Source organism: Canis lupus, chromosome 16 (genome assembly GCF_048164855.1).
Source record: "Canis lupus baileyi chromosome 16, mCanLup2.hap1, whole genome shotgun sequence".
Taxonomy (NCBI): Eukaryota; Metazoa; Chordata; class Mammalia; order Carnivora; family Canidae; genus Canis; species Canis lupus.
In genome coordinates, this window is record NC_132853.1 from 1947401 (window position 1) to 1971986 (window position 24586).

General features: G+C 39.8%; 1 protein-coding gene and 1 long non-coding RNA gene across 21 annotated transcripts in view; one reads left to right on the forward strand and one right to left on the reverse strand.

The window, feature by feature from the left end:
- The window catches only part of DENND1A (DENN domain containing 1A), a 508126-nt gene that overhangs the window by 296495 nt on the left and 187045 nt on the right, over positions 1–24586 (reverse strand). The gene's annotated exons all lie outside the window — the stretch shown is intronic.
- Positions 1728–22890, forward strand: LOC140605693 (uncharacterized). 2 transcript variants are annotated; one of them, XR_012008263.1, is made up of 3 exons: positions 1728–10346; positions 13092–13257; positions 22212–22890. It is a non-coding gene; the product is annotated as an uncharacterized lncRNA (long non-coding RNA). The 2 variants fall into 2 exon arrangements; XR_012008265.1 differs by lacking the exon at positions 22212–22890 and adding an exon at positions 17872–22193.

The following is a 24586-nucleotide window of genomic DNA, read 5'->3' on the forward strand; positions in this document are numbered from 1 at the left end:
GCTTCTTATCTTGATGAAGTCTCAATAGTTCATTTTTGCTTTTGTTTCTCTTGCCTTCATAGATGTATCTTGCAAGAAGTTACTGTGGCCAAGTTCAAAAAGGGTGTTAAAAGGGTGTTGCCTGTGTTCTCCTCTAGGATTTTGATGGATTTAGATTTACACATTTAGATCTTTCATCCATTTTGAGTTTATCTTTGTGTGTGGTGCAAGAGAGTGGTCTAGTTTCATTCTGCACGTGGCTGTCCAATTTTCCCAGCACCATTTATTGAAGAGACTGCCCTTTTTCAGTGGATAGTCTTTCCTGCTTTGTCAAATATTAGTTGACCATAGAGTTGAGGGCCCACTTCTGGGTTCTCTATTCTGTTCCATTGATCTATGTGTCTGTTTTTGTTCCAGGACCACACTGTCTTGATGACCACAGCTTTGTAGTACAACCTGAAATCTGGCATTGTGATGCCCCCGGCTTTGGTTTTCTTTTTCAATATTCCCCTGGCTATTCGGGGTCTTTTCTGGTTCCACACAAATCTTAAGATGATTTGTTCCAACTCTCTGAACAAAGTCCATGGTATTTTGATAGGGATTGCATTGAACATGTAAATTGCCCTGGGGAACATTGACATTTTCACAGTATTAATTCTTCCAATACATGAGCATGGAATATGTTTCCATCTCTTTGTGTCTTCCTCAATTTCTTTCAGAAGTGTTCTGTAGTTTTTAGGGTACAGATCCTTTATCTTTGGTTAGGTTTATTCCTAGGTATCTTATGCTTTTGGGTACAATTGTAAAGGGGATTGACTCCTTAATTTCTCTTTCTTCAGTCTCATTGTTAGTATATAGAAATGCCACTGATTTCTGGGCATTGATTTTGTATCCAGCCACACTGCCGAATTGCTGTATGAGTTCTAGCAATCTTGGGGGGGGGGGGGGAGTCTTTTGGGTTTTTTATGTACAGTATCATGTCATCTGCGAAGAGGGAGTTTGACTTCTCCTCTACCAATCTGAATGCCTTTTATTTCTTTTTGTTGTCTGACTGCTGAGGCTAGGACTTCCAGTACTATGTTGAATAGCAGTGGTGAGAGTGGACATCCCTGTCTTGTTCCTGATCTTAGGGGAAAGGCTCCCAATATTTCCCCATTGAGAATGATATTTGCTGTGGGCTTTTTGTAGATGGCTTTTAAGATGCTGAGGAATGTTCTCTCCATTTCTACACTCTGAAGAGTTTTGATCAGGAATGGATGCTGTATTTTATCAAATGCTTTCTCTGCATCTGTTGAGAGGATCATATGGTTCTTGTTTTTGCTCATGTTGATATGATCTATCACATTGATTGCTTTACGAGTGTTGAACCAGCCTTGCATCCCGGGGATAAATCCCACTTGGTCATGGTGAATAATCTTCTTAATGTACTGTTGGATCCTGTTGGCTAGTATCTTGTTGAGAATTTTTGCATCCATGTTCATCAGGGATATTGGTCTATAATTCTCCTTTTTGGTGGGGTCTTTTCTGGTTTTGAAATTAAGGTGATGCTGGCCTCATAAAACGAGTTTGGAAGTACTCCATCCCTTTCTATCTTTTGGAACAGCTTTAGTAAAATAAGTATTGTTTCTTCTTTAAACGTTTGATAGAATTCCCCTGGGAAGCCATCTGGCCCTGGACTTTTGTGTCTTGGGAGGTTTTGGATGACTGCTTCAATTTCTTCCCTGGTTATTGGCCTGTTCAGATTTTTCTATTTCTTCCTGTTCTAGTTTTGGTAGTTTGTGGTTTTCCAGAAATGTGTCCATTTCTTCTAGTTTGCCTAATTTATTGGCTTATGGCTGCTCATAATATGTTTTTAAAATTGTTTGTATTTCCTTGGTATTGGTTGTGATCTCTCCTTTTACACTCATGATTTTATTAATTAGAGTCTTTTCTCTTGTTTTTAATTAAGGCTGGCTAATGGTTTATCTATCTTATTAATTCTTTCAAAGAACCAACTCCTGGTTTTGTTGATCTGTTCTACAGTTCTTCTGGTCTCTATTTCATTGAGTTCTGCTTGAATCTTTATTAAATCTCTTTTTCTGCTTGGTGTAGGTTTTATTTGTTGTTTTCTCTCCAGTTCCTTTAGGTGCTTATGTATTTGAGTTTTTTCCAATTTTTTGAGGGATGCTTGTATTGCAATGTGCTTCCCTCTCAGATCTGCTTTTGCTGTATCCCAAAGATTTTGAACAGTTGTATCTTTGTTCTCATTAGTTTCCATGAATCTTTTTTAATTCTTCTCTAATTTCCTGGTTCAACCTTTCAAAAGGCAAGATGCTCTTTAACCTCCACATGTTTGGGTTTCTTCCAAATTTCTTCTTGTGATTGAGTTCAAGTTTCAAAGCATTATGGACTGAAAATATGCAGGAGACAATCCGAATCTTTTGGTATCAGTTGAGACCTGATTTGTGACCCAGTATGTGGTCTCTTCTGGAGAAAGTTCCACACGTACTTGAGAAGAATGTGTATTCAGTTGCGTTTGGATGTAACGCTCTGTAAATATCTGTGAAATCCATCTGGTCCAGTGTATCACTTAAAGCTCTTGTTTCTTTGGAGATGTTGTGCTTATAATATTTGCAGAAATATTTGCAGAAAGTGCTGTGTTGAAGTCTCCCAGTATTAGTGTATTATTATCTAAGTATGTCTTTACTTTGGTTATTAACTGATTGATATACTTGGCAGCTCCCACATTAGGGGCAAAAATATTCATGATTGTTAGGTCCTCTTGTTGGATAGATCCTTTAAGTATGATCTAGTGTCTGTCTTCAGCTCTTACTACAGTCTTTGGGATAAAGTTTAATTTATCTGATATAAGGATGGCTACACCTGCTTTCTTTTGAGGACCATTTGAATGGTAAATGGTTCTCCAACCTTTCATTTTCAGGCTGTAGGTGTCCTTAGGTCTAAAATGAGTCTCTTGTAGACAGCAAATAGATGGGTCTTGCTTTTTTATCCAGTCTGAAACCCTGCATTTTTTGATGGGATCATTAAGCCCATTCACATTCAGAGTTACTACTGGAAGTTATGAATTTTAGTGTCATCATAGTACCTATTCAGTCCCTGTTTTTGTGGATTATTTCTTTGGGCATCCTCTTTCTTTTACAGGGTCCCCCTTAATATTTCATGCAGAGCTGGTTTGGTGGTCACATATTCTTTCAGTTCCTATCTTGGAAGCTCTTTATCTCTCCTTCTATTCTGAATGAGAGCCTTGCTGGATAGAGTATTCTTGGCTGCATTTTCTTCTCATTTAGGACCCTGAATATATCCTGCCAGCCCTTTCTGGCCTGCCAGGTCTCTGTGGAGAGGTCTGCTGTTAATCTAATATTTCTCCCCATATAAGTTAGGGATCTCTTGTCTCTTGCTGCTTTAAGGATTTTCTCTTTATCTTTGGAATGTGTAAGTTTCACTATTAAATGTTGAGGTGTTGGGAATCCCTGGATGGCTCAGTGGTTTAGCGCCTGCCTTGGGCCCAGAGCATGATCCTGGAGACCCGGGATCGAGTCCCACATCGGGCTCCCTGCATGGAGCCTGCTTCTCCCTCTGCCTGTGTCTCTGCCTCTCTCTCTCTCTCTGTCTCTCATGAATAAATAAATAAAATATTTAAAAAAAATAAAATAAATGTTGAGGTGTTGAATGGTTTTTATTGATTTTACGGGGGAACGTCTCTATCTTCTGGATCTGCATGCCTGTTTCCCTCCCAAATTAGGGAAGTTCTCAGCTATGATTTGTTCAAATATGCTTTCTGGTCCTCTGTCCCTCTCAGTGCCCTCTGGAACTCCAATTAAACTTGGATTTTTCCTTCTGAGGCTGTCATTTGTTTCCCTTAACCTTTCCTCATGTTCTTTTCATTGTTTTTCTTTTTTTTCCACAGCTTCCTTCCTTGCCATCAACTTGTCTTCTATGTCACTCAGTCTTTCTTCTACCTCATTAATCCTCATCATTAGGACCTCCAGTTTGGATTGCATCTCATTTAATTGATTTTTAATTTCAACCTGATTAGATCTAAATTCTGCAGTCATGAAGTCTCCTGATCCTTTCTGCTGTTTTCCAGAGCTACCAGTAGCTTTATAATTGTGCTTCTGAATTGGCTTTCAGACATCGAATTGTAATCCAAATTCTGTAACTCTGTGGCAGAGAGTACTGTTTCTGATTCTTTTGTGGTGAGTTCTTCTTTCTAGTCATTTTGCTCAGTGCAGAGTGGCTAAAAACGAGTTCTTGTTAGAAGCACAAACTCTTCTCTCTGTAGCACTCCAGCTGTTCTCTTTAATCTTAAGTCAAATTTGTAGGTTTTCAGGATCATTTGAAAGTTATCTAGATAAGTTGGTGGGGAGAGGTGACTTGGGGACCCTACTCGTCTGCCATCTTGCCCTGCCCCCGCCCAATTTACCATTTTAAAAGAATATGGGAGAAAACCAGATGTTCATAGCAATAGATGTAGAATAAACAATAAAATTCAACACCCACCCAAGATAAATACTCTCAGTTAACGAAGAATAGAAGAAAATGTCTTCACTTCAAGTCTATCTCTGAGAAAACCTACAGTTCTTATTATACTTTATAGTAAAACACTTAGAACAAGACAGAGCTATTTGTTCTAACCACTTGTGTTCAACATTCTACATGGCACTGGAGGTCCCACCCATGGGGGGATAAAAATAGGGGACATAAAAGGCATAAAAATCCAAAACGAAGAAGTAAAACTGTCTCCATATGTGGAGGACATAACTGTTTACATTATCTAGAGAATCTAATAAAGTACTCTAACAGCTAATAACTGAAATTAACAAGGTCACAGGATATAGTGTCAACATACAAAAAAAAAAAACTGTGTGTATTTATACATACATATTTATATAGCAAACAATTGGCAAATACAATAAAATAAACAAGCAATTTTGTTTATAGCATTATAAATAAAATGCCATACTTAAGAATAAATGTAACAAAAGACATGGAAGACCTTTAAACTGAAAAGCAAAAAAATACCGCTGAGAGAAATGAAAAACCTAAATGGAGAGATATGCCATGTTCATAGATTAAAAGATTCAATATGGTTATGTCATCTTCTCTCTCAATTGAGCTATCGATTCAATACAATTCCAATCAGATGTTTTTGTAGAAACTGGCAAGCTGATTCTAAAATATACATGGAAACGCAAATACAAAGCCATCTAGAAAAAGACCACATCTGGAACATCCATACTATACCCATGTTCAATATTCACTCCAAAGCTACTATACTCAAAACAGTATGGCATAAAGATAAATCTAACAATGGCACAGAAGAGACTCACACTTATACAATCACTGTAAGTCACTGAAGCAATCCAACACTGAAAATAGTCTTCACAACGAATGATGTTGAAAGACTGGATAAACATACGAGAAGAAAAAAATTAAACCCTGAACTCCCCACCTCATTCCAGGTACAAAAAACAATTTAAGATGGACCACAGGTTGATTGACTGATTGACTGATTTTCCTAGCTGACATAGCCTCTTTAATCACAAATAAAACCAAGTCCTTAGAGTGGAGGGGCAAGGAGGCAAGAGTGCATAGACAAAGATGGCAGGGTTTTACCACTACAGATTTAAATGCAAGAATTAAAATCATAAAGTTTCTAGATGAGAACATAAGAGAAAACATAATACTGTGACTTGGGGGTAAACAGAAGTTTCTTAGAGCAAAGAAAATATAAACCAGAAAGGGAAAACATTAATAAACTTCATCAACGTAAAAAACCTGCTTGTCAAAAGAGACTACTAAGAAAATGCATACGCAAGCTCTAGACTGGGAGAAAGTATTTGCAAATATATATATCTGGCAAAGGATGAGTATTAAAATATGTAAGGAAATCCTACAACTCAGTAAAGAAAAAGCCAAAGATTTAACTACTTTTTTCATGTGCCAATAAACATACTAAGTGCATACTGGTCACCAGGGAAATGCATATTAAAACCACAATGAGATACACCCACCAGAATGACTAAAAATAAAGAGATTGACAACACGAAATACTTGTACAGATGCAGAACTGGAACTCTCATTCATACATTGTCGGTGGCAGTGCAAAATGGTACAATCACTTTGAGAAAAGTCTTGGCAATTTCTTATAAAACTAAATATACAACCATCCTGTGACCCAACGCTTCTATATTTCCCAAGGGAAATGAAAATACGTGATCATAGAAAGACTTGTAGAAGAATGTTTGCAGCAACTTTGTTCGTAATAGCCAAACAGTGGAGTTGTCCAGTTCTCCCATCAACAGGAGAAAAAACAAACTCTGATATAATCGTACAATGGACAAATATTCAACAACAGCAAGCAAAGAACTGTTGATAAAGCAACAACATCCATCAATCTCAAAAACATCACGCTGAGTCAAAGAAGCCTTAGGCAGAAGAGCACATAGGATTTCATCTATATGAACTTCTAGAACAGGGAAAATTCTCCTATGGAAGAAAATCTTCCTTTGAGGAACAGGCACCGGGTTTGACTGTGAAAGACCATGAGGGACCTTTCTAGAGTAATGATCATGTTCCACATTTTGATAAGTGCTTGGACAACAAAGGTGTATGCATTTGTCTAAACTCACCAAACAGTTTACCTAAAATCTATACATTTCATTGACATAATTTTTCTCTAGGAAGGGCGGGGGGGAGAATAAGTAAATACTGAATGCTAGTTAATAATACATAAACAAGAAGGGTTTAGAGGTGAAGGGTACTACTGTCTGCAACTTACTTTGAAATGCATAAAGAAGATATATTGATGGATGGATAGACATGTGGTAGAGCAAGTATAGTAAAATGCTAATTTTAAAATCTAGGTGATGAATATATGAATGTTAAATATTGAATAAAAAAGCACAAAAAGAAGGAAGTGATAACAGGGAAATCAAATTTCCTAGGATAATGAGAGCAAATGGAAGGATGAGAAAAAGATAACTGAAATAGCATGAAACAAATCAAGGAAGGAGGTATATGAAGATGTGATTTTAAATAGAGGGGTCAGAGAAGGCCTAAGAATTATAAGAAATGTCACAAATAAGAAGGTGACATTTGAATAAAGATGTGAAAAAGAGGTAAGAGCAAATCATGTCACTATCTGGAAGAACATCAACCATCAGATGAAACAACACAGGGGCCAGAATGGTTGGAGCAGAGGGAGTGAAATGAAAAGTAATGGAAATGAAATAAGGAGAGGTAAATAGAGGGCCATATCACCTTGGGCTTTGTATTGTGAAGACTCTTCCTCCAAAAGGAAACTCTGACGCCTTGGGGCAACAAGTGGTCTGATCTGACAACTTTTTTTTTAAACCCCTCTAGATGCTGTGCTAATTACAGACACTGTCATTCTATTCCCAAAGTTCTAAGGAAAGAATTAAGCCTTAATGCACTGCGGTAATCATTTTACAATACATGCATATATCAAATCATTACACTGTATACCTTGATACAATGTCATATGTCATTTATATCTCAATAAAAAACGGAGGGGGCGCGGCAGTACTTAGTGCCTTAAGTATTCCTTTGTAGGTAAAGGATTAACTACTCTTCCATTAACAAGAATGATACTATTTATGTTCTCTCATTGAGAGAATTGAGAAAATAGTGATTTAAATCCTTTTCTGCATTCTGGGATCAGATGAGGAATGCTGTTTGAGAAAAGTTGCATCTAAGAGGTTAAGACTGAAAACCAAGAAACCAGTTGTAGTAATCCAGCAAGAAATGATTATAGCTTGGGCCAGGGTGGTAGCAGTAAAGTGGAGAGAAGTGATGACATCGTAGATATACCCGAATATAAGCGAAAGCTGAATTTGCCAGTGGATTGGATACAGAATGTGTGAGCCAAAGAAAGAAGTCAAGGACAGCTCAGGTTTCTCACATGATCACACAGAAAGATGGCATTACTATTAACTGAAATGGGAAAGACTGAGAAAATCAGGAGCTTAATTTTGGATATGTTATATAAAACTGCCTATCAGACAGTCAAGCAAAGCTGTAGATGGCTGGACTTCAGAGGAAAAGTCCAGGCTTGAAATTGATGTTTAATTTTAAGAGTAGTCACATGGTACTTATAGCCATCACAGGACACTAGATATAATCGAGGGATTAAATATATTTAAAGGAGTAAAGTCAGTCTGTCCAAGGACTGTGTCCTGGGGCACACAACCATTAAAAGACTTGGGGGAGAGACGCCTGGGTGGCTCAGCAGTTGGGCAGCTGCCTTTGGCTCAGGTCGTAATCCCGGGATCCAGGACTGAGTCCCGCATCAGGCTCCTGCAAAGAGCCTACTTCTCCCTCTGCCTATGTCTCTGCCTCTCTGTGTGTGTCTCTCATGAATAAATAATAAGTCTTAAAAAAAAAAAAGATTTGGGGACCATACAAGAATCAGCAAAGGAGGGTTCCCTGGAGATCACTCGATAAAAGGTATCAAAGCATGGTTTTGATAGTGATTTCCCACTTCCCCCTCTAAGATGGGAAAAATAGCTACATGCTTGTACAATGAAGGGGGGTGGGGAGAGAGACAGAGAGGATCATCCAGAACAGAAAGGGGAAACTTGATGGAATCACATCTCAGTCGGTGAGAGAAGATGGAATCTAGTGTTCAGATGCAAGGTTTTCCTTTTGCTAAGAATCTGGGCAGTACCTCCATGACAACAGGAGAAAAAGTAGAATATATGGACAAACTTGCAGGGGGGTCAGAGGTTGTAGTAGTAGCAGCTTACAGAATTTCTCTTCTGATTATTCAAAACAGTGGTGTTTGTTACAACAAAACAAGGAACAAGTGAAAAACAACTGGAAACAGTCAATGTATCCAACAAGAATAGTTTTAATGTTACTGGTCATTTTCTTAAGTAAGGCAGTGGATTCTCAAATATTCACTTAATCACACCTTTTGTATATTATTTCCTATGTATCAAATAACATATGTAATAACTATTTATGCATAAAAGTGATATTCTGGATAAAACTGGAATTGAAGGATGGTTAACTGTACCTTTACATTATACCTATATTGTTTTAATGCCATATTTATATATTAACTATTTACAAAGAAAATGTTGATACATTGCTTGCATAGTATTTTGGACACCTAAGTTCCCTGGTCATTTTCTTCAATTTTAATGTGTTATACATTTATGTTAGAGCCTAAATATATTCAAGACTAAAAAAATAAATTTTAAATAATCATATATAGGGATCCCTGGGTGGCGCAGCGGTTTGGCGCCTGCCTTTGGCCCAGGGCGCGATCCTGGAGACCCGGGATCGAATCCCACGTCAGGCTCCCAGTGCATGGAGCCTGCTTCTCCCTCTGCCTGTGTCTCTGCCTCTCTCTCTCTCTCTCTGTGTGTGACTATCATAAATAAATAAAAAATTAAAAAAAAATAATCATATATAAAATATAAGTATATGAAAAGCACTAAAATATTATGTCATAATTACTGCAGATGGTAGGGTTGTATGGGTTTCTTTCTTCTATTTTCTTTTTTAAAAAAAAATATTTTTATTTATTTAAACAGAGAGAGTGCACACACACGAGCAAGGGGAGGGGCAGAAGGAAAGGGGGAGAGAGAGAGAGAGACTCACAAGCAGACACCATATTCAGGATGGAACCCCGCACTGGGCTTAATCCCATGACCCCAAGACCTGAACTTGAGCTGAAACCAAAAATTGGATGCTCAACTGACCGAACCACCCAGGTGCCCCTTCTCCTATTTTCTTATATCGCCTTCAATCTGGTAGGGGAGTAGGATGAGCAATGAGTATGTGTTGATTATATAATTGGGAGTAAAATTAAAACTCCTAGAGCTTTCTGCTTTCCAACTCTTTTAACATTCCTAAAACTGAATTTTGTTTTTCACTGGATTCTAATCTCTTAAGAAATAATCACTTGATTTCTTTGTGATGTCATTGGTTTTGACACTTTATTTTCAGGTATTACATAATAAATAGGTGACTCTGGGTTAAACATATGACTTGATTTCATTTACAGTTTTGGGATAACTACTTCTGCCTCAGCCCCTTTTGGCTATCAGTAAGTTCCCTACTGTTCCTCTGGAATCAACCTTGAGGCAGCTGGTCAGCATATCAAGATCTGTCGCTCCACAGCCCAGCGGGATGGAAAATGGTTAGGTCTGTTCTCTGTCTAAAAGTGGAGATGCCAAGCATTATGTAACCCTATCAAGAGGGGAGGCCTAAGTGGAGTAGACAAATCTCCTGTCAGCTCAGTGGCCTTCTGTATGAGGTCTCCTTAACTCCAAGGACTTCTCTTTCCCAACCCTGCCTGTGGCCCCTTCTCTGAGCACCTGTGCCCCAGTTTCCAGGTGAGAAAGTATGTTCTTTGTTCTCAATGCCTTTTGGATGGAATTGTTGTAATGATCAAGAACTGACTCACGGGCAGCCCAGGTTGCTCAGCGGTTTAGCGCCTGCCTTCAGTCCAGGGCATGATCCTGGAGTCCCGGGATCGAGTCCCACATCGGGCTCCCTGCATGGAGCCTGCTTCTCCCTCTGCCTATGTCTCTGCCTCTCTCTGTGTCTCTCATGAATAATTAAATAAAATCTTAAAAAAAAAAAAAAAAAAAGAACTGACGCACATTGAGATCAACTCTGTTCTAAAGCCTTCCCTGCCTTATTCTTCCCAAAGTGATTTCCCTTGAGTCTCTATGCTTGGCCTGGCACCAATTTTGCTTTGCTAACTTCTGAACTTGACCTCAGAGAACAAATGTTGGAGGTCTCTTATTCCATGCACCCCTCCCCTGGGCACTTCCTCATATTCTGTTAAATGTTCTGCAAATATCCACCTTCCTCTGGTATCAAGGCTTACTACCGCCTTGGTACATGGCTGGCTCAACAATAGCTATTATCCACCCATATATGCCAACCTCTGCAGGGGCCAACGCTGCCATATATATCTACATTATGAGACCGTACCTAAGGTTTTTCTTAAACCTTGGCCACATCCATGAAAGCTGGAAAAAGTATGATAAAACTTTCCACTTAGAATTCTAATGAACTTGAAAAACCAAGGTTTCCTCAACCAATGATCTAAAATTAACTGGAAGAGAGGGGAAAGAGGTCTTCAAAAGGAAAAATTGACATTTGTTCAGCAACTACTATGTGCCTGCCAAAAATTACTGCTACAGATGAAGAATTGGTAGCACTTAGTAGAACAAGTTTTAAACTCAGGTCTTTCTGATTTCAGATTAATGCTCTTTTCATCAAACCATGCTGATACCCAAACTTCTGACGTACTTATGAGCTACCAAAGCACTTCCAAGTTCCTTATCTAGCTAGGTAAATAATACTCAGATTCATAAACATTTATTTTTGCTAATTAAAAAGGATGTATTTAAAATTATAAAAAATAAAATAAAATAAAATTATAAAAACGAAGATAAAGTAATTATAGAGCATTTTGATGCAAGAGTTTTTTATTTGTTTTGTTCTGTTTTTTATACCACCAACCAAATTCTGTACCACGGCACATGTATTATGAGTTTTGAGGGCCTTTTGTTCAGTTACAGACAACAAACAACTGGGAAGTCACTATCAGAGTTAGAATGCCAAATTTGCAAGGCTGAGTTCAACAAAACTATCCCTTCAGGGAATCGTTTCTGGTCACCTCATCAGCCAGAGGAAGATAACCCCCAAGTGCAGCTGCCCTATTGAATCATATAAAGGTGGATTATCTTTAAAAATAAATAAATAAATAAATAAATAAATAAATAAATAAATAAACAAACAAACAAACAAACAAACATCATATAAATTTGGTTTGCACTTTTAAAAAATTGTGATAATTTTTAAATGTTGTTAAAGATACCTCATACCCCCTTAAAATTATATGTAACAAAAAACTTGGTAAAAATTGTTTCAATTCATTTCCCCCTTCCCCATCCACTTGGATGAGTAATGTGTACCTGAGAAGGTTTACACAAAAAGGAATAAACAAATACATATCAATGTTTATGTATAAATTAATGACTCCACAGCTACTGTGAAATTCTACCTAAAAGCAGAAGTGCACATTTGCCAAGGGGCCGTTAACTACTACCCAGGCTTTTCAGAGGCTTCAATGACGGGTCATCTTTCCAACCATCATCTTTACTGTACCTCAGCCACCTTCTCCTTTCTTTCTTTTTTTTTTTTTTTAATTTTTTTTTAATTTTTATTTATTTATGATAGTCACAGAGAGAGAGAGAGAGAGGCAGAGACACAGGCAGAGGGAGAAGCAGGCCCCATGCACCGGGAGCCCGACGTGGGATTCGATCCCGGGTCTCCAGGATCGCGCCCTGGGCCAAAGGCAGGCGCCAAACCGCTGCGCCACCCAGGGATCCCTCTTTCTTTTTTTTTTTAAAAGATTATTTATTTATTTATTCATGATATATATATATATATATATATATAGAGAGAGAGAGAGAGAGAGAGAGGCAGAGACACAGGAGGAGGGAGAAGCAGGCTCCATGCCGAGAGCCCGACGCGGGACTCGATCCCGGGACTCCAGGATCGCGCCCTGGGCCAAAGGCAGCCGCCAAACTGCTGAGCCACCCAGGGATCCCCCACCTTCTCCTTTTTTAAGTCTTCCCTTGACCTTGCCACTGCCAAACCTGCCCTGCCTCTGAAATCGCTAATTAAGAATCCCCATTTTGAAACTAGTTTCCCATCCTTGGTGTTTGCTCATCTCACAGCTCCCACGATAACCATACCTCCCCGAGTTTTAGACCCTTTGTTCTTCACTGCTGCCTTTATCTAGCTTAGCTCTGTGGTCCATCAGGAAAGGCCCATGTTTCTTTCCCTTTCATCATGAATGTATGGAAAACACCTGAATGAACAAAGCTATTTACCTCCTCTGTGCCTATATTTAGGCTGATAAGCATGGCTGGGGGAAAACATCCCCACAAACATTTTGTATCTCTAAAAATTCTACATTTATAGAGTTTACAGCATCAACTAAGCCTTCAACACCATCCAGCAAGTCTGTTTTCACCAGTCAGCCTACTTAACTATTTTACATCTTCTCCATTCTCTGTTCAAACATCTCATCTCCACACACGTTCTTCTTTACTCAGTGTCTGATCTCACCACCTACTTCATCAAGAAAACAGAAGCCAACAGACAGAAATTGCCCCAACTTTCCAAAAACACATTCATTCAATAAATATTTATTAAACACCACTGGATGGCTGGGCTCTGGCACCAGATCACCTATGTCCTTATTCTCACCTTTCCCTTTGGGTAAGTTACTTAACCTTTTTGTGCTTCTATTTATTCATTTCTAAATTGGGGATAAAATAACACCAACCTCAGAGGATTGTATGAAAGTCAAATAATATATTTTGAATGGTGCATGACACAGAGTAAGCATGCCAAAATATCAGCCATTACTACCGCCATGGCTACATGGCCAGACATTGGACATACACACAAATGTATGCCCATCTCTTCCTCCTCCCCTTCTGCTGAAACAGGGAATGTCTACGTCTCCTCCATGTTAGGCCAATACTTCCACTTTTCTTCTTTTAACTGGGTTTAAGAGAGAATAAAAATAAAACCAATACAGCCTAATGTGAGAAGACTCAGGAGGCAAAGCACCAGCCCAAGGTCAAAAAGCTGTTAAAATGTAGAGCTGAACTTAGACATCAAGCCCAGCTCTGCAACTACATCACTCTGCCTTCTGAATCTCCATCACATTTGACAGAATATTCTACCGAAATACCTCAACTCCTGCTATAGAAGTGAAGCTCAGATTTAACACATGATAACTTCCCCTAAAGTTAAATGTGGGCTTTGAAAGGCCTGAACCTACAAGTATGCATAAAACACTCTAAATTATGGAAGAGGGAGTACTGAATTCTGAAGGTGGTCAGAGAAGATTTCCTAGCCTATAGGATGCCAACGGGAATACTGTGAACAGAAGTATGCAGAAAATCCCTGGCCGAGAGTTAACAAGGGGCAGGGAATGCCTTGATGGTGAGAAAAAGTTAGAGCTGCTACCGGCAGGAAATCTCCTGGACATGACAAAATCTGTTTAATAAAAAAGGAGAACATATTAAAACTATTTGGCATGTGGGCTCGAATCAAACAGTACAGCATGAAAGTCTGGAGATCACCTGAGGCCTAAAAGCAGAGTCCCTTCAAGTAGGGAGTTAGAGTTCCAACAGCTGTCAAGGAACCCCGATCCTTCAAATACTATTAAAGAGGCAATATAAAAGAACTCTAAGGAGTAACAGTGGAGGTGGCAGATAAGAGATTTCACTATGTTCAGAACACCTGGAATCACTTAAGAGACATCTGTTATCATCTGGGAATCAGAGATTAGAGCACAGGACCACTGGTTTAGGTCAATTCAGAATAACATTTCCATTTCTTCACAGCAACTGTTCATAGGCGTAGGGCGATGGGACTTCGGGCTTTTCATCATAGCTTTGCACAAACTCCATATTATAGCATTTCACGCTATACAATTTTCCCACAAATTGCAGTAAATACAATGAATAAATTTTAAACTAAAGAGAAAGAGTGAAAACATGAAAAGCCTGGATTCTCCTAAAGAATCACAATCTACTAATAATTCATATATACATTATATTTAATTCTAGCAACAATGAGAGGACATTAATTTGTTAATTAATTAATTAATTAATTAATTTTGTTATCTCTGAACTGACGGTTGGAAATGAACTATTTTGTCCAGGGATATACAGTTCATAAAAGATTAGCTGAGATTTGACTCTAAGATAGGACTTTGCCATTCTACTTTTTCATACAGGGAGAGGAGGTTAAAAATAAATCCAAATGATGTCCCTCTTTAAAGCTAGACGAATGGCTTGCACACAAAAGCTATCTAGAAACTGGAGTTTACTTCTGAAATTACTTTAAATCTAATGTGTATAATCAGAAGCACTTTTGCCTAAAGGCATGTTAAAATTGATCAAGGAAAGAAAAGACAAAGTAGTGGCATGATTATCTGCTGGAGAAGGACATCTAGCTGGATCAGCCTGGGTGGTGGTAATCAGTGCTCACCCTCGAACACTCCAAAAAAAAGTCATCCTGGTGGGCTGGGACTGGTGTCCTCTTGAATTTTAGCTGAGGCTGCTTCAATCACAGACATCAGCCTCAGCAGTGTGGGAGGCTGTGCAGGTGGCTTCCTCCAGGCCACCTTGTCTACCACCAGATCGGAGGGACAAAACCTCTCAGAGCCAGTCTTTCTTGGAGAGAGCGCCATGAGTGCTGTGGCATGAGAAAAGCAACACAACCTCATTTACTGCCACATGCCTCTATGTTACCACAACTATAAAAATGGTGAAAACTGGGCTGGGGGCAGGGGGACAGATAAATTGAAAATGGATTCCCTCTCTCTCTCTCTCTCTTCAGGTTGGTTGCCAGGAACAAACATTTCTCAGCAACAGATTTCACTGACTTCTTAAAAAAATTTTTCACTCACTTCTAAAATATATTTTGTTCACAATTTAATTTTTCTGGATTAGCAAGAGAAATGAGAATACAAAATTGTCGCAATAACTTATTCTGTGGCTTAGAGACCCTGGGATGGGAGCACATCCCATCAGCATGAGGTTTTAAAACTTGAATAAAAATTCCCTTGGTCAAATCATCCTCTAAGGGACTGGGACCTACCTGAAGACCAAAAGTACAATTCATTCATTCATTCATTCACCCACCCAAAGAGCTTCCTTCTCTCCTTTCTTCACATAAATGCCTGAATACGTAGGTATTTAATACACAATTGATTAATGAGTAAGTAGAATTATTTAGCAAATGACCTAGAGTTGGTTTTCAAATCTCTGGATTTAAACTAAGCTAAATCAGACCTAAAGTACCAGATTCTAGGGTCTGGTACTATAGGACTGGAGTTTGGGGAAATCAGTGCTGAGGCACTGGATCGTAAAGCCCACAAGAACCTGCTCCTGGAGAGCATGACTTGAACTGCCCTGGATCACTCTAGGGAACAGCTTCTCTGAGGAGATATGTGAATTTGGCCACTACCTAAAGCACAGCAGAGAACAGCAAATGCTCATCTATTCCCTTCACAAAGACACTGTGTGAGCAATTCCAGAGAGTGGTAGAAAGGCACTGCATAAGAACAAGGGAAATTACTTCTCCTGCAATCATGGTTTTTCAGTTAGCATCCTCCCAGATCACTACTCCTGGGTCAAATTAGATCTGATCAAGTAGAGAGGGGACCCATGGACAACACTTACCTTCAAAGAGGAAAGAACACTTACGATGCCCATTTGCTTTTACAGGTTCCCATATAGCAACCGTATTAAGCTCTCATTTTCCGCATTAGCCAAAAGACTGTTCAAAGCCTTGAAGAGGGTGTGTGTGTGTGTGTGTGTGTGTGTGTGTGTGTGTGTGTGTGTGTTTGGGGGTGGGGGTTTAGGCATCACAGCTGCTGTGAGAGCTGAGGACCACTATGGTCACAGCCCATCAGTTTCTTGCCTGTGGTTTCCTTTCATTCTCAGAGTCAATTTAAATTACTAATAATCAGGAAATCTACATGACAAGACATCTATTAAAGACAACTACTAATAAAATCAAAACTAAATATCAAATCGGATCATGGTACAACTGGCTCCTGGGTTATAATTTAAGCTTGCATGAAGTGCAAACGCATGCAGTGGAGGCCCTGCTCCAAAGAACAAAATTAATTGCCTTTGTGAGTTCTCCCAACTTGCAAAACTCCTTCAGGGAAGTTCCTGCTTTGTTAACAAACAGTAGCCACTTAAAACCCCAGATGCTCTTAGTATCGCATACATTCTTGGTGGGATGAAGGCCTCTGAATACATTTTTATGAGAACTTCTCAATAAACTACACAGATGATTTTGAGCTAGAGCCGCCCTACTGCCATGGTAAAAACCACAAATGCGTGATTGAGTTTTTAAGTCTCAAGAAAAGAACTTTGAGTTGGTGAGTGAATGAAGGACACTTCACTTTTTACTTTTCACAAAATTAATTGAGAAGCCACCAGATTAGTCAGGTGGCCCAGATACTACTCTGAGATCTGGCCAAATTACCTTGGCAGGTAATACCTTTTCTGGGCCTTAGTGGCAAACTGAGGAACAAAGGGGGATCCAATACCAAGTGTGGCTGTAAATTTCCTGAGCAATGCAGAGTGTCATGCTTGCTATTGTAATCCCAATACTTGTTTGTTGAAAAAACTGCATGGGGTACATATCACATATCGTGGGCCAAATGCTGACCAGAGATAGATGCAGTGTCACTCATTTAACCCCTCCAACAATCCTGTAAGAGGAAAAGGATTATCCCCACTTTACAGATAAGGGAAGGGAGTTCAAAAAGAAAGCAAGCCAGCTGTGCAAAATCACACAGCTACTGGGTGGAGTGGGAATTTGAATCTAGGTTATACTAATACCGAAACCTAATTTCCTTTCGCTAAGAGAAAAATAAATATTCCTTTGAAATTGAATTATTTTATTTTACTTACACGGCACATGTCCCAAATCATTTTAGTCCATTCAAGAAAAGAGAATATAGCATTTTTAATTCCTAAACCCTCTTTTAATTTAGGACTTTCACAGCTTGTTTCCATTTATGGAATTTTGAGTAATAGTGGACAGAGCATTGCAGAAGCCCTTGATGGGCTCCTGGAGGTTGCCTTCTGGCCACTCCTTTTCCTCACAGCTTTTGCCAGCGTACTTAGTTTATTCCCTACCATTTCTAATCCATTTCTGAGATGCCAAGCAGTGTGTTGTTGGAATGGCCCCTATCCCTCCAGCATGCACGGTCCAAATTTTTGTAAAGCAGCTACAAAGGCAATTTTGGAAACATACAACTCTTAACAGCTCTCCCATCTGGTTTTCACACAGGCTCCTTCCTCCATAAGCCCACAGAAGTCACCATCAGCTCCTGTTTTCTGGGAAACTAGCAGTCTTTTCATCTTGCTGGGTGTATGTTATGTCTGTCTGTCAGCAAATTGGGAAATGGCCTCCATCCTGACAGATACATTTTGTAAAGCCTTAAAAGCACATACACTAATGTGAAGGAAAAAAGGAAATTTTTCTGTTTTTGGACTCTGGCTATTTGCTCTTTACAGCTTATGTGTCAAGGGAATGGGATTTCCCAGGTAGATGTACTAATGTAAAATGCATTAGTGTTAAGGTGGGGGCTCCCAATCCACCCAGGGCCAAAGGGTTAATACAAAATGACAGAATTTAATGACTGCTATTATGGTTGCCAGGCAACCAAGAGAAGGTGTGCCATAAAGGCCTAATTAATGAATGAGGTAGCAAGAGTTTCTGTGAAGTTGGTAAGCAGTTCACAGTTCACCATTGGTTGGCTTTGCCCAGATGGTAATACTCTTAAGCTTTCTTAGCTCCACTGAGCAGCAGCAAAATAATGTGATTATAGTTGCAGCTCTGGCTAAAGTTCTGACATCCTTTCCATACTCAGTGCAATTTCTCAAGGCAGTTGAAACAAGAGTCTCCTACAAAGATTTATATCGAGGATTATATGTTTGCATTTGATTCCTTATATATTCCAGGTCCAGAGGAGCACTGGAACGATTATTTTCTGGGCATTCTTTTGTTGCAGCCACATTAAGAGCAATCAAAATTTGAGGGCAAACTGAATGAAAACTAGGGACTTTGAAAAAAAATATATTTTCAAAGGAGAGCCCAGATGACATCAACAAAGGCCAACATTCGGGGTACCCATGACTTGCCAAGGTCTACACTAGTGCTCTGCCTTCACCATCTTAGTTTTCAAGCCCTGTAAGGTAGGAATCACAGGCCTCACTGTATAAGCTAAGGCTCTGAGAAGCCAATACCCTGCTCAGTATCACACACACTGCTAGAATGTGGCTTCAGGTTACGGTGGACACCCTGTCCCAACTCCTCAGTCCATTCTTTCTACAGGGCACTATGCTGGCCACTGCTGTGGATGACAATCATGATGCCAATTGCCCTCCAGAGAGCAAAAATAGAGCTGGTACTCAAAATCTATTATTTTATTTGACCTTTATCCTTATAACAATGGAGGTTCTGCTGGTGTTATTAATTCCTGTTTTAAAGAGAAGGAAAATGAAGCCCAGTTAAATATCTGCCCAAAGTCACAAATCTGGCCAATGAGGAAATCTACACTTGAACTCAAGTCCATGGACTCAGAGCTTTCCCTTTGTTATTGCGCTGCACTGCACTGCCTCAGTAACTACCACAGCTCTTAATTAAAGGCTGGCTCTAATTTAATTTCCATCCTGAAAATGGACAATATACTCAATTACTCTGTTCTCTCCATGCCATGTTCATCAATTAAATATGTGAACTTTTCTTTAAAGACTATACCTTCTACATCAAAATGTAGCTCAAAATCACTATGTATTCAAATAGAAGAAGGTCCCCAAGAGCAATGTAATGGATTGGCAAAAGAGGAAAAAAGGTTTTCTTCACCCCAACCCTCAGCTAAGTCTTAAAGAAAACAGAAAACAAGACGGGCTTGGGGAGAGAGAGGAGGCAGCTGTCTCAGATGGCCTGAGCTCCAAGGGAAAATTCTCTTATTCTTTAATGGAAGAAGCTCTGCTCATGCTGAGGAGCCAAAGGGGGGCCCCAAATGAACAAAGGTAAAGGGAAGAAGAAGAAAGATTGGTCTGAGACCAGCTAAAGTGTTCTCATTAATGGGCCTGCAACTTCAAATGTCATCAAAGTACAGGACCCAGTGCGGTCTAGCAAAAAAGATCAGAAGAATTGCCCGTCCGATCCTTTCATTCAGCAAAATACAGTCTTTTTACTAGGCCCATCAACTAGTACAAATGTTCACCTTTCTAACTATCAGGGCTATTCAAAATACATTCAAACTATTTTCAGACTCAGCAGAACTACCTTTTTTTTTTTTTTTTAATGGTTTGATCCATGGTTATTTACAACTGGCTCTTGTTTATCATTGGCAAGTTTCAAAATCCAAGACTGGTTTTCTGTTGCCACTCAGTATATGTGTGGGCTATCTCACAAAAAAAAAAAAAAATGAGATTTTTAAGCAAAATAGAAGACCAAATCAGCCATCTTTGCTCAAAAGAAATGGCATTCATTCATTCAACAAACATCCCGTGAGCATTTAAAAAACAAAATGCTAGGAAATCAAGTATTTAAAAAAACAGGACTTTTCAATTATAAGACTTCTCTTGCCTTAGATTATAAGCTTGCTTGCTCACTCACTATCCACCCACCTCAACTCCTCCTCTGCCCCAACACAGGTCAGGAGAGGCTTAGGACCTGCACCAGCTCCTCCACACTCGGTTACTTAAGATTCTCCAGGCCACTCTTCACTGACTTCAGGTTCAAGTCCAAAAGCAACATGGCATGTGAAGTCCTTGCTCTCGGGCTCTAACCACCAGAGGCACTCGGCTTTGGGCACAGTGAAGGCCTTGCCACCTTGCAGAAGCACCATACTTCCCTGCTGTTGGGCCTCTGCCTGTGTGATTCAATCTGCTTGTAATGAAATGCCCTATTTCCCATTTCTACACTTCAGCTCCCCAGCTCCCTGGGTTAACGCTCTCACTTGCCTGGTCAGTCTCATCATACTTCCTACATCCTCCAGGGCTTTCCTCTTTCACACACTTACCATATTTGAAACTGCTGGCTTGGTCACTTTCTCCCACAAGAACATCTCATCTCTGCATTGCCCACCTCATATGGAACACAGTAAATGTTTACGAAACCAATGTTTACTGAACAAAGGAACGGACTATAACTAACACTAACCATATTCTGGTACAATCTTTGCTTGCTGCTCTGATTGTTAAAAAAAAACTCTAAATTTTCCTTCCTTCCTTATTCTTCTCAAAGGCTCTGAACTAGTCTAACCTTTGTAGTCTCAGCAGTTGGTACTCACTCCCATTTTTAAAGTCATTTGAGCGGGCCAATTAACCTGCATTTCTCATCCTAACCCCTAGAGCTGGAAACTGAGAGCCACAATATAAAACCAGCACCACTCATCAGAGGAGACTGAAGAGAGGGAGGGTCCAGGTCACACATGTGGAGCATCTAATCAACTCCTAAAACCACACATACCTAAACTTTCCTTTAAGACTTTAGTATGAATTTCATTCTTTGGTGGTACTGAAAAATAAACACTGCGTTCTCAATGCTGGCTGCAGGCCAAATCTGTCTTCAACTTTGGCACTGAGAGTTAACCACCTGGAGTGAGGGGGAAGAGAGGGGAGAAGAAGAGAGAAAGTGAAGAGAAGACAGAGGAGCACAAAATGGCAAAAATATTCATTGAGCAAACTTCAGAGGAAGAGCCGGGTTGATTTAAAATGAACGCTAGGATGCAGACAGGAGGTGGCAGCATGGACTTGAGGTCTGAGCATCAAAATGCCTGGCCAGGCCTCCTCAGCCTTTCCTTCAAGGCTTGGCCACAGACCCGGATCATAACCTCTCTGAACACCAGGATGAGCAATTCAACCTTTGCGGGTCTACAGGAGGTCCTAAGAATAAAACGACTAACGATGAGCAATTCCTAATAGAATCAAGCTGTAAAAAATACCAATAATCCCTTAGTGTTTTGATACCAGATACAAAATTGTGAAAAATGTGCACTTGTGTTCTATTTCTCACTAATTTCTAAATTGGCTTCTAATGGCTCAAAAACATGAAACTGGCTTTATTGTGGACTATTCCAATCCAGCTCAAAAGCCATTAACAAATGCATCTTCAGGAAAGTTCTCAGCAAAGAGAAACTCAAAGGCAGCACTTACTTCTGAAATCTCATTTTCAATGAGTTCTAAATTTACAGTACACCCCCTGCAACTGTAATACCATTCAGGGTGCAATGATAACCAATATTGCCCCAAGCCTCACTAGTTGTTAAAGCTTGGGATATAGCTAGAAATTTAGAAGCTGTATATGAAACTCGCTTATGACCCTCATATTTTTACTCAAAAAGTTTTAACATTAGTGCAAAATTGTGAGTTAAATGCTAAAATTCAGTGACATTCAGAGACAGAATTTTACAAAGCCTTTTAAGACACTTAAAAGCTGAATGGCTCTGATCTTTGATGTGACTGAATGCTTTGCAAACCAACCTGAGAAAAGTTTCCTTTTCTCCAGTATGCAAAGGCAGCCGTCCATGACTACAGGTTCTAGGGTGTGATTTGGAAGCATTTTAGCATCATACTTCTCATAATTCAAATCCTGGTCTGTGTCTGTCTTTATAGGTCATTGATGGCCAGATGGAAAATATTAAGGAAAAGATATTGCCACGAAACCAGCAGGCTGTGGTCCAGAGTTGCAAGGCCCCAGTGAAGCAAGCAGACCTGCAGGAGGGCTCTGCTCAGCCACAAGCAGAGCTCTGGCGCATCCTCTCTCTGCCCAGCAGCAGGAGGCCCCGGGCCAGCTGAGAGCGGCCACTGTGCCAAACAGACTGTGCGAGTCTAACTGCTCGGATGCTTCTAGAGAAAGAGGGAGAATCGATGGGCTCCTTTGTAAACAACTTCTTGTGCTCTCAGGCTGTGACTGACTTCAAAGGTGGCATAACTTAATCCTGTCACAAATTATGCCATGGAAATCTTGAGATGGTTTTCTTTGTAAGGAAATACCTAGGGGGCTACTTAAAAACTGGATGCCTACAGGTAAACAGCAAATGACAAAAGTAAACCAAGTGCAGCTTTGAGCAAGTAAGAAAAACTACACAGCCAAATATAACTTCTACTCACTATTTAAACCCATTTGTGGTAAAATCTTGCTGGATATTAGCAAAAGCAGATCTTAAATATTAAGGTTTGTGTTGCGCTAGGACATTTCTTCATTTGCTCATCTCCATTAACAGGTCCTGATTGACAGTACTGAGACTCACCCTCAAATATTTTTTGAATAAAAAGTTTTAATTGCGGGACACCTGAGTGGCTCAGCGATTAAGTGTCTGCCTTTGGCTCAGGGCGTGATCCTGGAGTCCCAGGATCAAGTCCCACATCGAGCTCCCTGCATGGAGCCTGCTTCTCCCTCTGCCTATGTCCTTGCCTCTCTCTCTCCTTCTCTCATGAATAAATAAAATATTTTTAATAAGTTTTAATTGCTAATAATAGTTAAACATTATTAAAGGCTTAGTCTCCAACAGGCATTCTTCTGAAGACTTAGGTATTAAATTTCTGGGAAGAGTCTTTTTTTTTGTTTTTTAACCAAGAAAAGCTCTCATTTAGAAATGATATAAGTATCATCAACACTACACAATGGCCTAGAATATTTAATAACTTAATCCAGATTCTTCCATTCCTCCATACTGCCTCTCCACATCATTTGAACAAACGTTAGCCATTCCAAGCATGACTATTTCTGAAGTGCACTAGACCATGAAGCCCTTGAGGACAGGTATAGAGTTTTATTCATAGCTAAATCCCCAGGACCAGCACAGAGCAGGAACGAATGAAAAAAAAAATGAATGAAGAGACCAGAAGTTAAGTGAAGAGAGTATAAAGAAGAGCCTCAGGCTTTTCCCTCTTACCCATATGCAAGGATCCATGATAGGTAGTGTCGAATTAGCATCCCAGTGAAATAGGAGAGAATATAGCACTTGAGTGGTTCTTGATAATTGGAAAAAAATAACTCTGTGCGTAAAGAAGAAATCTTGAACATGTATTTTTATCCTAGGATCCAGAAAGCACAGAAGGGGTTCTGTGAAAACCCTATAAAACTTTATAAGGACTTCCAAAAACACTTTTTTGGAGATAGCTTATGGAGCTTTCAGCAGATTTTCAAAGGATTCCCATCACCCAAAAGTTAGCTCCATGAACTATTAAAATTGGGAGAAAACTATCTGGGAGAGCAGAGTGGGAAAAACCAGGGACTCTGGTGGTCGGGGGGCGGGGGAGCAGGCAGCGGGTGGTAATGGGGGCGGGTATCCTGTGTTCAAGCCTTACTCTCTCCAAGCAGCCAGTCAACAATGGTCAGTCACTATCACTCTGAAGCACAGTGCTGTTGCCTATAATTTACATAGTTGTCACAAGAACTAAATTAGATGATGAATGTCAAAAGTATTAAGGCATGGGGGCATCTGGGTGACTCAGTCAGATAAGCATCTGACTCAGTTTTGGTTCAGGTCATGATCTCATGGTTATGAGATGAGTCCCATGTCAGGCTCTGTGCTCAGTGCAGAGTCTGCTTCGATTCCCTCTCCCTCTCACATACTCACTCTCTCAAATAAATAAAAGCTTTAAAAAAAAAAAAGGTATTAAGGCATGATTCCTTCTCTCTACCTGCATGCCAAGTGTATATAGTATACAACAATAAACCATGAACAGGAGATGGTACAGAACCATTGAAGGAAATACATACACACACACACACACACACACACACACACACACTTTTAAAGATTTATTTATTTATTCATGAGAGAGAGAGAGACATAGGCAGAGAGAGAGGCAGGCTCTTCACTAGTCCTGATGCAGGACTCGATCCCAGGACCCAGGATCATGCCCTGAGACAAAGGCAGATGCTCAACTGCTGAGCCACCCAGGTGTCCCATCATCGAAGGAAATATAACGAAGGTCACAGCTGCTGTGATTTTCCCTGAAACTATTCTCATTTAGTCATC